Below are 12420 nucleotides of genomic sequence, written 5' to 3'. Positions count from 1 at the left end.
GGTTAAAAAATAAATTTTATTAGTATTGTTTAATTTCGTAGACACTCCTCTTCAATCCTTAAAAAACTTGGCACGTTCTAATTAAAGTCTGAAGTGTTAGTTCAATTTTTCAAAAATCCAAAAATTTCCCCATATGAATTAAATGGGATTTTGAAGTTCCCGGTTAATATTTGAATTTCGCGAATAAATAGGATTCTCTTTCTTCGGAATTAAAAACTCTGAGTGACTTGCCCTGTAGCTCAAAAAGCTTGTTTTGGACAATCCTAGTGCGCACGATTTTCTAGTAATAATTAAAGTTTACTATGTTTATTATAATTAATTATAATAAATTTTTTACTTTCATAAAATTTATTAAAAATAATTCTTGTTCGGAATAATATTTTCTAGAATATCATCCGACTTTAAATTCGCGAGAAATTGAGAAGTCTAGTATAGCCCGTGCTATCGGCGCAATTGCGTCGGTGGTTCTCCACTACCTCCAGTCTCGCACCGGCTGTTGTGACGAGCGGATCGTGTACGTGCGTGGTCGTTCAAAAAGCCGGCTTTTTACGTGACAGTTCGTTCGAAATCGCGAGTTTCATAAAAAATCAGTTTTACGTGATTCGCACGTTTTTCTTCTTCTTTCGTCGAAGAAGTAGATTAAGCTTAAGAAAATAACCAATTAAAAAAAACGGGAAAATATTTTTTTCACTTATCGTGTCTGTGTTTGTGTTTTTTGTGTGTGTGTGTGTGTCAGTGTCATTTCATTAGATAATATTATCTTTTTTGAAATAATCTTATTAAATCATAATTAACAATAATCAATGATAAATAATTAAAAATATCAGTAAAGATCAACGAAGAGCAAGGTGGTTTTTTCTTATCTTAGACGAAGGTCGTATTATGCAAAACATAGAGCATGAGTGAGTTGCGATAGTGACAAACGAAGATTCTTCGCACATAGTGCATTTTCGAAAGTTAAAACTTGAGTGTCGTTTATGGATTTTTTAATTTTTCCGCCGATCGGAACTGATCCGAAGGAATTTGATTTTGAATTTGAATTTTTCCCGCCAATTGTATCTGAAAGGTGAGTACCTTCAATTTTAAATTCCTGCTTTTTATACTATTTTACTGGTTTTGAAAGGAAGGAGAAAAACGAGCGGGAAAGAGAGGATGTGCAAAAAACTAAAAACCGTCCACTGACATCGTGATACCGTTCTGGGTCTTTGCAACCTGTCGAACATGCGAAGTTGTCTGGCCGGCTTATCAGCACGTGGCTTTTGTTTTGATACCGAATTTTGTTTGTAAGGACATTTTTGAAAGAAGTTGAAACTTATTTATTGTAAATTAGAGCATTTTAAAATTTTAATTTTTTAAACGTGGAATAGAATGTTTTGAATTTTATTTCAAGGACTTTAAAACATAATAATGTGAAGTCGGTTGTTGGCGTAGTTTCACGTCAACAAATTTAATATCAATTCGAAAGAAATAATTTTGAATTTGAACGTTTAAAGAGACGACTGCAAATTTTTGAAAACTACTATTTAATAAAATTCCCAGAAAAGTAAATTTTCCAAATCGATTATTCCCGAAATATAAAAATCCCAAATTGGAAAATTCCCGATTCCTGGAATTTTCGAACAGTTTATAATATTACGGAATAGCAAAATTCCTAAATAATAAAATTTCCGAACAGCTCGTAGTGTAACCGAATTGAAAAATTTCAGAATAAGAAAATTTTCGAACAGTTTATACTATTATCTAATTCCAAAAATCACTAATATTAAAATTTCCGACAGTTTATAATATTACAGAATTGTAAAATTTCCGTATAATAAAATTCCCGAATAGTTTTTAATATTACCGTAAGAATAAAATAACTATTCCCGGCATTGCAAAATTCCCGAAAAAGTAAATTTTCCAAATAGAATATTCCCGAAATATAACAATCTCGAATTGCAAACTTCCTAAATAATAAAATTATTGAACAATTTATACTATTATCTAGTTGCAAAATTCATTGATAATAAAATTTCCGGCAGTTTATAATATTACAGAATTGCAAAATTCCCGTATAATAAAATTTCGAAATATTTTATAATATTATCGTAATAGTGAAATTACTGAACAGTTTACAATATTACCGAATTGCAAAATTCCTAAATGATAAAATTCCCGAACAGCTTATAATATTACCAATTTGAGAAATTCCCTAGTAATAAAATTACCGAAAAGTAAAAAATATTACCGAATCGCAATATTCCTGAATAATATATTTCCTGGTAGTGTATAATATTACGGAATTGCAAAACTCCCGAGAAATAAAATTCTCGAACAGTTCATATTATTATCTAATTGCAAAATTCACTAATAATAAAATTCCCGGCAGTTTATAATATTGATTAATAATAAAATTGCCGCATATTTTATAATATTAACGAATTGCGAAATTCCTTAATAATAAAATCACCTAACAGTTTACAATATTACCGAATTGCAAAATTCCTAAATAATAAAATTCCCGAACAGCTTATATTACCGATTTGAGAAATTCCCTAGTAATAAAATTACCGAAAAGTAAAAAATATTACCGAATTGCAATATTCCTGAATAATATATTTCCTGGTAGTTTATAATATTACGGAATTGCAAAATTCCCGAGAAATAAAATTCTCGAACAGTTCATATTATTATCTAATTGCAAAATTCACTAATAATAACATTACCGGCAGTTTATAATATTGATAAATAATAAAATTGCCGCATATTTTATAATATTAACGAATTGCGGAATTACTTAATAATAAAATCACCTAACAGTTTACATTATTACCGAATTCCAACATTTCTGAATTATGAAAATTCCGAACAGTACATAATATTACCGAATTCCGAATTCCTGAATAATAAACTTACCGGCAGTTTGTAATAATAATAAATTAGCCAATTTTTTAATAATAAAATTCGCGAATTGTTTATAATATTACATACTAATAAAATTGCCGCAAATTTTATAATATTACCGAATTCCGAAATTCCCTAATAATGAAATAAAATAAAAGTTTACAATATTACCGAATTACAAAATTCCTAAATAATTGTATTTTCTGTAGTTAATAATATTACCGAATTCCAAAATTCCAGAATAATAAAATTTGCGAACAGTTTATAGTACGGTCGAATTAAGAAATTCCAGAATAATGTGATTACCGGCAGTTTACAATATTACCCAATTCCGAAATTTCCGAATAATATAATTACCGGCAGGTTCAAATATTCTCAAATTGCGCAATTCCCCAATAATAAAATTACCGAAAAGGTAAAAATATTATCTAATTGCAAAATTCCCGAATAATAAAATTCTCGAACAGTTCATAGTATTACCAAATTACAAAATTCCAGAATAATAAAATTACCAGCAGTTTATAATATTACCTAATTGCAAAAATTACCTAAATTGCAAAAAGTTTAAAATATTACGGAATTACAATATTCCTGAATAATAGAATTCCGGGTAGTTTATAATATTCCGGAATGGCAAAATTCCGGACGAATAAAATTCTTGAACAGTTCATAATATTATCTAATTGCAAAATTCACAAATAATAAAATTCTCGGAAGTTTATAATATTACAGAACTGCAAAATTCTCGTATAATAAAATTCCGGAATAGTTTATAATATTACTAAATTGGCAAGTTTTTAAATAATAAAATTCGCGAATAGTTTATAATAGTACTTAATGATAAAATTACCGCACATTTTATAATATTAACGAATTGCGAAATTCCATAATAATAAAATTACCGGAAAGTTTACAATATTACCGAATTGAAAAATTCCTGAATAATTTAATTCCCGGTAGTTTATAATATTACCGAGTTGCAAAATTCTCGAATAATAAAATTCCCGAAGAGTTTATAATATTCCCGAATTACAAAATTCCCGAATAATAAAATTCTCGAACAGTTTATATTATTATTTAATTGCCAAATTCATGAATAATAAACTTTCCGGCAGTTTATAATATTACAGAATTGCAAAATTCCTGAATAGTTTATAATATTACCGCTTTGAAAAATTTCGGAATAACGAAATTGCCGGGGGTTTAAAATATTACTAAATTGGCAATTTTCCAACAATGTAATTCGCAAATAATTTATAATATTACCTAATGATAAAATTACTGCAAATTTTATATTACTGCCGAATTGCGAAATTTCACAATAATAAAATTACCGAACAGTTTGTAATATTATAGAATTAAAAAATCTCCGAATAATAAAATGAAAAGCAGGTTGTAATCTGCTTACGCAGCGGGCAGATTTTTGTTTGGCCTTCGATGCCGTTTTTCACGATTAAAGCGAAAACTACGAATCCTATCAAAAAGTGATTTGCAACAAATTTGTAGATAATTTTCAAATTCACAATTTTTGTCTGCACATCTTTTATCGTATTTTGCATAGTTTTAAAAAAAAAGTAATTTTTGGATTTTCCATTATTTGTTATGCTGTCGAAATTTGAATTATATATATTTTTTAACTCAAAAATTTGATAGATTAATCTTGTAGGGCATTAAAAAATCAATATTTTTCTTTTATTGACTCTTTTTCATATCGTGCGTTATTTGGCTTAAAATGGTCATTTTCGTCTGTTTTTTTGAATTTTGTAAATTTTGTTAAACATCCGTGAATAAAATTTTTTAATTTTGAAAAATGTGGTCTAAAAATATTTAAAATGTGCGCAATTTTTTTTTACATTCTCATTTATGAGATTGTAATGTAATCGTCCAAATTTTTTATCTCTGGTTTTTAACGGATCTTTACGTTGCGGCACGCACAGAAACCGAAAATCATAAATTTTTGTCGGTGTCTGTCTGTTTCTAAAATGAAGATTAAGTTTGTTAATCAGACACTTTCAACCAAAATTAAAAAATTGAGAGGATATTCAAAATTTTGAAATTTTAAAAAAAAATTTATAAGTATTTGTCACAGTTTCTTGTAGATGGGTAAAAGACTTGCAAATTATCTACATAAAACTTTTTATTTTTATGAAAATTAGAAAAGTTATATACTTTTCAAAAATTTGAAAGTTTTCAACAATGGAAGAAATTATTATTTTCATAGATTCAAAAATTTCATTCAAAATTTTCACTAGAGACCAAATATATTTTAAAACTATTCTAGCCGAATTTTTCAATTAGCCCTGAATTTAAAAAATTTGAGCTGTCTCAAAATTTTAGAAAGTTTTTACCAAAATTAAAAAATTTGATTTTTTTTCAAAATATCAATAAATTTTTTTTATGAGTTTTCGAAATTTTTGTCAAATTTTCTGATACGCGCCAAAAGACTTGCAAATTATCCTCTTGACGATTTTCAATTTCATTAAACTTCAAAAAGTTATATGCTTTTCAACATTTTGAAAATTTTCTAAAAAAGGAACTCAATTACGAAAATTTTTTTGACGTATACCTAAGCAATTTTATTGTCTTACATCGTCAGCTGAAAAGTAGTAGAAATTCAACATGGTTTTGTCAAAAACCAATTCATTACAAACTTAATTATTTGTATGCTTATAAAAGAAGAAATATAGCTTTCAAAAACAATAAGAACAGCGATAATTAGCAATCCAGAAAACTGCATGAAAAGATGTACTATAAAATTATGAAAATTGAATATAAGGATTAGTATTTTGAAAACAGTTTAAATTTTATTCAAATTTTTCTATTGTTTATTTTGCTAAAGCAATTTATTAATTTTTCAAAAAATTGTATTCGTTTGAATTTTGAACGTTAATTCACATGAAACGGGAATTTTTTTTTGAATTAAATCTGGGATTTTTAAAAAAGGAGTTTAAAAAATTCCTGTTATAAGTCAAAATTAGTGACAATTTAAAAGCTCCTTATTCCGAAGTTTAAAAAAAGAGAATGCTTCAAGTCGATTTTTAAATTGTAATATAATTATTGTTTTATTTTTGAAGTTTTCGTTAAGAATTTAATTTTTCCATGGAAAATTGAAGTACTTGCGGTTCAAAGCTGAACAATTTTTAAATATTAATTTTGTTTTCCGAAGATTCGTAATTTTTATTTAAAATTCATCTCTTTTTAAAAATATAACTAGCTTGTTGAAAATGAATTTTTTACCTAAAAATTTAACTATTTCAGTAGAAAATTTAACTATTTCAAGTGGAAAAGTGACCTTTTCTAGTTCAAAGTTCAACAATTTGGATGTAAATTTGTCTTGTTAAATTCAAAATTAATTCATTTTGTTGAAAATTCACGAATGTTGTTAAAAAATCCACTTTCTTCGTAGAAAATCGCCCTTTTTAGTATAAAATAAGTTTGTTCTTTGAAAGTTAATCTCTTGATTTAAAAATTCGTCTGTTTCGTTGAGAATTTAATTATTTCAGGTAAATTTTCATAATTTTAGTTGCAAATTCATCTCTCAGGTTATAAATAAATTTACTTGGTTGAAAAATAAACTCGTTTGTTGAAAATTATTTTTTTTTTAAATTGAAGATTCACCATTTTGATTAAAAAATAATTAATTTAGGTTGAAAAATAAGCTATTTGATTAAAAACTTGTTTTTCCTTTGCATTCCGATTTTGTTAAGAAATAATTTTTTAACGGGAAATTCAATTATTTTTTTCAGTTTAGAAATTTGATATTTTTTGCAAGAAAATTGATATTTTCTATTTTTAAAATTAGACTGTTTTTTTTTAATTCATGCACTTTGGGAACAGTTCGTCTTTTCTTGTATAAAATTGATCTTATTAGTAAAAAATTCATCTGTTTGATCGGTATAAAATTTAAATATTCCCGTTGAAAATTAATTTTTCAATTAAAAAATTAACTGTTCCACTTTGATTTGAAAATCTGCTATTTCTAGAGCAGTACTTCAAAAAATGCTCTTGTTGTTTTTTCTTAATTAATTGAAAACATTATGCATTTTATGCGCCTGTGAAGAACCAGACCGCCACCGAGCGTGTACCCATGGTGAACTGGTGTCGCCGATATTCAGTTCACCATGGGTACACTCACGCTCGCGGCTTACTCCTTCCCAGGCGCATAAAATGCATTATTGTTTCAATTAATTAAGAAAAAATAGAAGCAAGGCGATTGAAAAAAAACTCTCCGTGTGATATTCTATTAAGTCCTTTAGATTATGTTGTTTAAATATTACATCAAATAATTCATAATTTTTTGAGAAAAAAGGTTTTTTATAATACATGGACCTAAAATGAAGCCATACGAAGGGCCTTAAATAGTCATCGTCATTCAACATATAAAGAGCAGGTAGAGACTATTGTAAAAATTGCTAAAAATTTTCTGGGATTAATTTTAAGATTTATTAACTTGGAAAAATAGGAAATCGTCTTGAATTTTTTACGACAATTTTAAATTTGATTTTTGCTTTGCTTTTAAAACAGTCATTTTATTGAAACGTGAAGAGTAATTTAAATATTTTATTCTCTTGTGAAAGAAACACCTGGTCTAGAAACGGGTTTTTCGAGGGGTTAACCACTCGTTTTTTTTAATATAGAGCAGATTTCAAAAGGTTACAAAATAATTTTTAAGACTTAAAAATGTTTTTATATAAGTGAATCTGTATTATCATCACAGATCGTTATCATCGATCAGTGTAGATGTAATTCCAGAATCCGCGAAAATAAAAAATCAATACTATCGATTAAGCTAACTCTTCAAATCAGAGAGAAAAATAACGTTATTACTAACTAGACTGAAAATAAATTTTTAAAAAATGTAATTATATTTGTGCTAAAAAAAGATCTACTCACTTCGCTCCATTGGGAAGTGAGTAGATCTTTTTCAGAAAGAATATATTGCAATTTATTTCAAAGATTTTAGACAATATCAAAAAGTTTTAAATGATTTTAAAATATCTCACAAAGATTTCAAGGATTTTAATAATCCTGAATGAATATCAAAGATTTTACAAATATTTAAAATAATTCATTAGGATTTCAAAAGATTTCAAAAATTTTCAATAGATCTGAGAAGATTCGAAAACATTTCAATTATATTAAACGAATACAGAAGATTTTTAAATTATTTCAAAGATTTTATAAAGTTTTACAAAATATTTCAAAACATTTCACAAAGATTTCAAACATTTTACCCAAATTTCGAAATATTTCACCAACACTTCAAATATTTTAATGATTTCAAATAAGTGCAAAAGATTTTACAAGGATTTCAAAGGTTTCATAAAAATTTCATACAAATTGCAACAAAATACAAGAATTTCTAAGATATTAAAACATTGCAAAATTTTTTAAATAGATATGAAAAGATTTCAAAGGTTCCACAAACATTTTAAAACTTTCAGAAGATTTCAAATATTTTAAAAATGGTTTATTAAACTGGATTTCTAAGATTTTAGAACATTTCAAATATTTGAAACAATTTCAATAGATTTCAAAATATATTCGAAGAATTCAAAAAATTTCTCAAAGATTTTACAGAGTTTTCAGAGATTTCAAGGATCAAAAAAGGCGTATACACTTGACTTAAAACATTTTACAAAAACTTCCCAAACATTTGGAAAATATCATACAAAAAAAAACTTTCAACAGATTTCAATTGTGTTTTCAAAGATTTTACACACATTTTAAATTATTTTAGCAGGTTTCACAGATACTTCAAATAGTTAAATGATGCATCAAATTTCTTTAATATGTATAGTTCTGGGTTGAAAATTCAACAATTTCCTTAACTGATTAATTTTCCAATAATTTTTTAAATTTTATTTTCGTTCTAAAAACAATTTTTAAATACAAATTCAACTCTTTCGTTGAAAATTTGATTTTTTTTTTTGATTCAACAAAACTGTTTTTGATTAAAAATGAAAATCTTTTTTTGATGACATATCAAGTATTACATTCTGATTAAAACATCTGTTGAAAAAATGAACTGTTTTATTAAAAATTTGTTTCACTTTTACTAGAGGTTTAAACATTTTAACTGCAAATTTAAATATTCTATTTTCGGTTGAAAATGTATCTTTCTTAGTTGAAAGCTTTATTAGTAAAATTGTTTTTTTGTTGCTAAAAAATAATTTTTTTCTAATTTAAAAGTTTAACTGTAACATTTTTGGCTGAAAATTGATTTTAATTTTAATTGAGAATTCAATCACTTGTTTAAAAATGCGTCTCATTCTGTAAAAAATGTATTTTCTCGGTTGAAAATTAAACTAATTTGTATCAAACTTTTTTCTTCGTTAAGCATTCATAATTTTACTTCAGAATTGAATTCATTGTTTTGAAATGGAACTAATCTGTTGAAAATTATTTTTTTTTACTGCAAAATTATTTTTTAAACTAAAAATTTAACTGTTGAATATTCTGTTTGACAATTCATCTATTAGGTTGAACATCAATCTTCTTCAGTTCAAAATACAAATATTGGATAAAAATTCAACTAATTTGTCTATAACGTTTTTTCGGTCTTTTTGATGCTATAAAATAATTTTTTACTGTTAAATGTTTTGTTCAGAATTTATTTTCTTTTTATTTCGAAATGAAAATTAATCTTTTGGTTGAAAATGCAATTACCAGGTTCAAATTAGATCTTTTTCAGTAAAAAATCTAAATATCAGATAAAAAGTGAGCTGTTTTGTTGAAAACTTTTTTCTTGTTTAAATATTCATCGTTTTAGTTTAACAAATCATTCATTTGTTAACAAATTTTACTATTTTATTAGAAATTTGTTTTTCCCTTACAAAAATTTATTTAAACTAAGATTTTAACTCTTCGATGTTCAATTCAAAATTTACTTTTTTTTGTATTTGAAAAGTTAACTAATTTTTTGAAAATTTGTCTTTTGCGGCAGAAAATTTTATCTTTCGGATTTAAAATTGTTTTTGTTGACAATTCAATTCTAATGAATAAAAAAGAGTTTATAAATATTTTTATGCTTTTATTAAAATTTTTTTAAGACTTTAAAAAGTGTACAGTACATCAAATTTAAAGATTTTAAACTATTTTAAAATTTCTTACAAAATTTCAAACATTTCAATGATTTTGAGCAAACATAACAGAATTCACAAAAAAGGTTAATGAAAGATTGTATAAATATTCCAAAGATTTTAAAATACATCACAACATGTCATAAAGATTTTAAGTATGTTGAATATTTTGTCAAAATTTTGAGGCTTTAAATATTGTGATGAGTTCAAGTGAATGCAATGGATATTTTAAAGATTTTAAAGATATCATACAAATTTCATAAATATTTTAGAGAAATTCAACAATATTAAAGATTTCAAAAAGGGGACACTACACCAGATTTCAAAACATTTCAATGACCTTAAATAAACATAAATGTTTTTCCAAACAAACATTAGAGAAACATTTCAGAAATATTTTAAATATTTCAGAAAGATTTTAACAGATTTTAAAACATTTTAAAAAGATTCAAAAGATTAAACTAATTTTTTGAAAGATGTCATAAGAATTTCAAAAATTTTAATTATTTCAAATATTCTAATGATTTCAGATAAATACAAAAAACTTTACTGAAATTTCAAAGATTTCACAAAGATTTTGAAACTTTTAGAAAATTTTAAGGTTTTCAGAGATTTTGAAAAAGTAAACACAATTGAAAGATTTTAGAACATTTCACAGATCTGACACGATTCCAATTTTTGTTAGAAGATTATAAAATATTTCAGAAATATTTCATAAAAAGTTAACGCATACTAGATGACAAAGATTTGAAAACATTTCAAAGATTCTACATGATTTCAAAATTGTTTAGAAGATTTAAAAAAATTTCAACGATTTCAAACGCATAGAAGAGATTCCAGAAAGATTTTACAAATATTTCAAAGAATCTGTCAGGATTTCTAGAGATTTCAAGAATTACATTTTTCAAATTTTCATTCTTTTTTCGCTTTGAAAATTCCATAAGATTTCACAAAGATTCCAAATATTTCATATTTCCAAACATTTCAAAATTCTTAAACAAACACAAAAATTTACAGAAATAAAGATTTCAAAATATTTCCAGATAATTTGAAACATTTCACAAAGATTTTAAGGATTTCAAAGGTATTACTAACATTTTTAGAGATTTTACAAAGCTTTCACAGATTTCGAAAATTTTAATGATTTTGAATAAATAAACAATATTTTACAAACATTTAAAAAATTTCACAAAGATTTTTAAACTTTCAGAAGATTTCAACAATTTTGAATATTTTAAAAAGGATATGGTAAAGCAGATGTCTACAATTTCAAAACGTTTCGAAGATTTGAAACGATTTAAAAATTTTGTGGAAGTTTATAAAATATTTCGGAAAGATTTCAAAAAAATTTCATTAAGATCTGAAAAGAATATAAGAATTTCCAAGATTGAAAAAAAGGTAACGCACACCAGATGTCAAAGATTTTTTAACATTTCAAAGATTTCAAAAGTTTTCAGAACTATTTCAAGGATTTAAAATAAATTCAGGAGTTTTCAGAAAGATTTCATAAATATTTTTAAGCACACGTAAGGATTTCAAGAATATTTATGATCTCGTTTAAAAATGCTTTTTATTCGGTGGAAAATTCAATTTTTTTTAAATTGGGGGTACAAATTTCTGATTGAAAACTGATCTCTTTTGGTTGCTTGACATTTTCATCTCAAGTGAAAATCTATCTATATTGTTGAAAATTCAACTGTTTTATCGAAAATACCTGTTTTTGGCTGTGATTCGGATATGAATATTTCTTCAAAATTAGTCTTTTTGGTCTTTTTTTTATTCTTTTTCTGGATCTACATTTTATATTTCTCCAATTCTGCACATTTGGAATTAAAATTTTCTTGACTTTCAATATATATGTATATATATATATATATATATATATATATATGCGTGTGTGTGTGTGTGTATTTATGGGTTTTCGAAGAATCTGAAACAGGACGATTTTTCACGACTCTCGGATATGACGCAGTCGTAAGTCGACCCCTACATTATCTTGTATTTTACTTAACAGTCCCGTGACAAATTCGAAAGCGAGCGGTCTCTCATATACTCGGTTGGAGAAAAAGCAAAATAGAAAATTTTCAATTTTGTATAAATGCACTTTCTTAAAATTGTGCTTCGATATGCAGTTACTGGGAAATCCGGAAACGTACTTAAAGATAAGTAATTCATAGCAATTCAATATAATTTCACGATAAAAGAAAGAAAACAAAGGAAATTTAAACCTACAAACTAAAAATAACGCCGAGATTTTTAACCGGTGGCGGGGAGGGGGGGATCGCTTTTTATTGTAAATTCAAAGATACAGGCCTAAAATAAACACACAAGAGGGGATGCATATGCATGTATATATGTGTATATACAGTCTGTCAAGTTAAAGCGTGGGTGGCTTTACTCGCAGTCGGTAAGGTGTATCGACATGATTTTGGTGTCAAAATATTAAGAAGAGCTC

At 25.7% G+C, this 12420-nt stretch overlaps 1 long non-coding RNA gene across 1 annotated transcript in view; it reads left to right on the top strand.

The window, feature by feature from the left end:
* The first annotated feature begins 734 nt into the window (after nt 1–734).
* The window catches only part of LOC117168769, a 302918-nt gene continuing 291232 nt past the window's right edge, over nt 735–12420 (top strand). The window contains exon 1 of the long non-coding RNA XR_004466549.1: nt 735–1066. This is a non-coding gene — a long non-coding RNA (uncharacterized LOC117168769). The remainder of the gene's footprint in view (nt 1067–12420) is intronic.

The sequence above is a fragment of the Belonocnema kinseyi genome, chromosome 3 (genome assembly GCF_010883055.1).
Source record: "Belonocnema kinseyi isolate 2016_QV_RU_SX_M_011 chromosome 3, B_treatae_v1, whole genome shotgun sequence".
In the NCBI taxonomy this organism is placed as follows: domain Eukaryota; kingdom Metazoa; phylum Arthropoda; class Insecta; order Hymenoptera; family Cynipidae; genus Belonocnema; species Belonocnema kinseyi.
The sequence above is the reverse complement of the archived record's forward strand: the minus strand, read 5'-3'. Positions and strand labels throughout refer to the sequence as shown.